This window comes from Colias eurytheme, chromosome 8 (genome assembly GCF_061535395.1).
Source record: "Colias eurytheme isolate Ceu_HAF_F1 chromosome 8, ilColEury1 Martin Lab GWU primary, whole genome shotgun sequence".
Classification (NCBI taxonomy): Eukaryota; Metazoa; Arthropoda; class Insecta; order Lepidoptera; family Pieridae; genus Colias; species Colias eurytheme.
In genome coordinates, this window is record NC_142987.1 from 9,221,390 (window position 1) to 9,225,289 (window position 3,900).

Below are 3,900 nucleotides of genomic sequence, written 5' to 3' on the forward strand. Positions count from 1 at the left end.
ATAACCTTTGTATTCAAAATGGTCATTTTTTTGTGAATTAAACATTAAAGAACGCAATTAAAAGACAGTAAACATTATATTTTATTTAACTTCACTTAGCTACATACCAACCCCCCTAGTCAAGTGGCTTTCTGTTAGCGTAGCGTTCAATAGAATAGACTACGAATGTATGAGATTGACGTAACCTGTAGATCTACAGCCTACGTCAATCTCATACATTCGTAGTCTATTCTATTGAACGCTACGCTAACAGAAAGCCACTTGACTAGGGGGGAAGATCATGTCTGCAGCTAAGCAAAATGTAACTTTCTTAGCGAATGCATAAATAGGTATACTTAACTAGACGTGCCCCGCGGTTTTACACGCTCCTATTGCCCTTAGCGTGATGATAATATGTAGCCTATAAGCCTTCCTGAACTATCTAACAGTGATATAATTTTTCAAATCGGATCCGTGGTTCTTGAGAATAGCGCGTTCAAGCAAACAAACAAACTCTTCAGCTTTACAATATTAGTATAGATTCTAAAGCAATAAGAAAAGAGTTCAAATTGAAAGGGATTTAAAAAGAGCGTGTTTGCCGAGCACACGTGTCAGAAGTGAAACTTCCTGGCAAGATTTAAAGATAACAAAATCGTCGCCTTACTCCACGACGGGACGGTATATAATTAATATATTTTACATTGCTAGTGCAGTGATCTTTCAAGTCACAGAGGTCATGTCACAACCTTTAGTATATATGTTTTAATTATATTATTATCCTTATTTATTGAAAAGCCTCTAACTGTAACCAAAACACGTCATTTAGTTATTGACGCAATAACAATAATATGGTCTCATAGTGTATTTGCAGATTCCTTTTGTTACAATCATGTTTTGTTGTTTTTATATGGAACAAACATGTTGCTAAAAAACATATGTATTTTATGAGTATTTGTGAAGTGAAGTCCCATGTCCCCTAGTGGGGTAAGGGGCAGACGCATTATACATCTGTTTCACTGATCAATTTTCTTTTTAGAGACAAGTAGGTGATCAGCCTTCTGTGTCCTACCAGACCGAGACATTTTTTTTGCTTCGTCTCCACCGGGAATCGAATCCAGGACCCCTCGGTGCGTCAACCACTGTACCAAGGAGGCGGTCATTATGAGTATTTAACCTGTTTAAAATCAGTAGTACAGCAGAAATTAGGTTATTTCGGATTGAGAAGTAACTTACACTGAGTTTAATACGATTAATCTATTTGTCAAATTTTATTTAGATCCTATAATGGTTACTATTTAGAATGTGAATGGAACTCTTTTCCAGTTTGTGATATATTCGCGTTAATTTTAACCTAAATGAAGCAAAACATCACATAATTTTAAATTTACCTTAAGAACTTCTTCAGTAACTTCAAACCCTTGATTCCCTTCCTTCCTACTGTTTTAGCCTTTAGGTGTTTCATCGACTTTAAAAACAAACATGCTTTTTTATCCAAACCTTAAATAGTCAGAAGCAGTGAATACGATAGGAGTGATATTCTATGGTATTTGTATAATCCTCTGATGATGATACAATATAAAGCAAGTGCCTTGCATATAAAATATGGATTTGTATTTTGTAATACGTGTTTAATTTTGTTCAAACGGGATGCACTTTTATTCTGTGATTTTAAATACTTGAATACAAAAGGTAGATTACGCATGCTCATGTTATTTCTTGTGTATCAAACATGTTTAGTCACAATTGGACCAATTTCACGCCAGGGTACGATTTATAGTCGCGATTCCCACATTGGGTTACGGGAATCCCAAATTTCTGATGACAGCATGCTTTAAACAAGTGTTGTAGATGTTTCTAGGTTATTATATGAGGTTGTTCAATAGGCGCAACGTCTTCTAATATTATAAAAATATAATTTGTTTTAGTACCATTAAACAATGTTAAAATTTACGCATCAGGGTCTCGTTTCTAATGGGATATTGGGCAGATGCACATTATGTTATTTCACTTTTCATTTTTTAACACGATTTTATTAGCTTCACCTTCACCTGTAAGTTTGTATGACCGATCTTATATAACCGAAGAACTTTTATAACCGACTTCTTTAAACTCGATTTTTACCCACTTTAAACGTCCGTTTAAAGACACAGACAACAAATCTGTCCAGATTTGTTCAAATTTTGTACACGTCTTATCAAGGATCAGTGACAATACAGTAACTGGATTATTTTTTGTTTCTATAATTGAATAATTATGTACTAAAATACTGATAAATCATAATAGTCAATAGTAGTCAGTAGTAATCATGAGTATACAAGCGGGTCTGAATGTAAATAAACCTATATAGGTACATTATACAGTTTTATATTATAGAATTTCCGATTTGCTATTTGTAATATTTCATATTAATTATACAGTTAAGCATAAACATACCATTACCATACATAACATAGTCTATCACGTGCGAAGAGCAGGAAAACATAAAGAAATAAGCACGTGCCTAAGAAATTTAGTTATTAGCTGCATGTTATGTTGTGTAATAATTGTTTAATTCATTGTTATGGTGATTATAATGCTGTCATCCTTGGCATGGGTTTGTGGCATCTTTGGCATGGGATTAAAAATACAGGCTAAAAATAGTGTAAGCATAGTGTAAGGCTTTGTTGACAGGCGTCAGTAAATAGTCCAACTAGATTATTATAAATGACGAGCTTTCCGCGCAAGGCTTCGCCCGCGTTTTCAAAGTAAAATCTGCGTATCTCCCGTTCCCGTGGGATTTCCGGGATAATTCCTAGCCTATGTGTTAATCCAAGTTACCCTCTATATGTGTGCTAAATTTCATTGAAATTGGTCCAGTTGTTTATGCGTGAAAACCATACATATATACATAATTACAAACCTTTCCTCTTTATAATATTTTAGTACTATAGATAGTATAGAAGACTCCATAATATATAAGTTGGGTTAATTACAAACAAAGCTTTTACTTAGATTTTCTTCTCAAATCCTAATCTTCGTTCGCCCAATATTTAAATGATTTATAACTATCACATAAATGTGTATTTGACATGGAGTTGGGCAATATAACCCGCATGCTTTTGTACTAAAAATCTAATCAACAGAACAGTCAAGGCTACTGTTTCTACTTGATTGTTACATTGAGAAACAAACATTTCTGCTAGTAAAAATGTTTTTGAAGTGAAACTTCTTTAACGGGGTTGGAAAAAATGTAGTGTAACATTTTTTCGTTACGCGTGACATTTTTCCGTTACGCGCCATCTTTTTCTTATCCCTACCACGCGTGATTCGACGTATTTCTGTAAAGTTGCATATAGTAAATTATTTTTTGAAAAATAAGGTCATAAAGAAGTCTCACTTCTTACGTGTGTACATTAGTACACGCACACATTTTTTTAAAGATACATTCTGTTAGTTCTTATCGTTAATGGGTACATTTTCATAGAAATTTTCCGCAACAAAAGCAGTAGGTACAGCTCATGTTTTAAAGATTTTAGAATTAAACGCGTACGAAGCAGCACGAAATAATTAAAGAGCTTAAAATTAAAATGCTAAAACGAGAAACAGGTTTAATTAAATTTTTGATAAAATATAAATGAGGAACAATTTAGTTTACAAATTCACACTTATGGTAGGGTCTATAGGATAAATTTTTGAAAATTAAAGAAGTAACTGAAATATAAATCCGTGAATTACTTTACTTAATTATCTTAGCGTGTTCAAATATATAATTAATGTTCTGGACATATTTCTATGTATCAGTATCGTTACAATGAGGTAGGTTGCTTTCCGTACCTTTTAATCAAGTATAAACCAAAACATTGTACTTGTCAATAAGGAAAATCATCATAGGGTTTTATAGAATAATACGTATAATAATAATATAACACTTGGAAACTATAA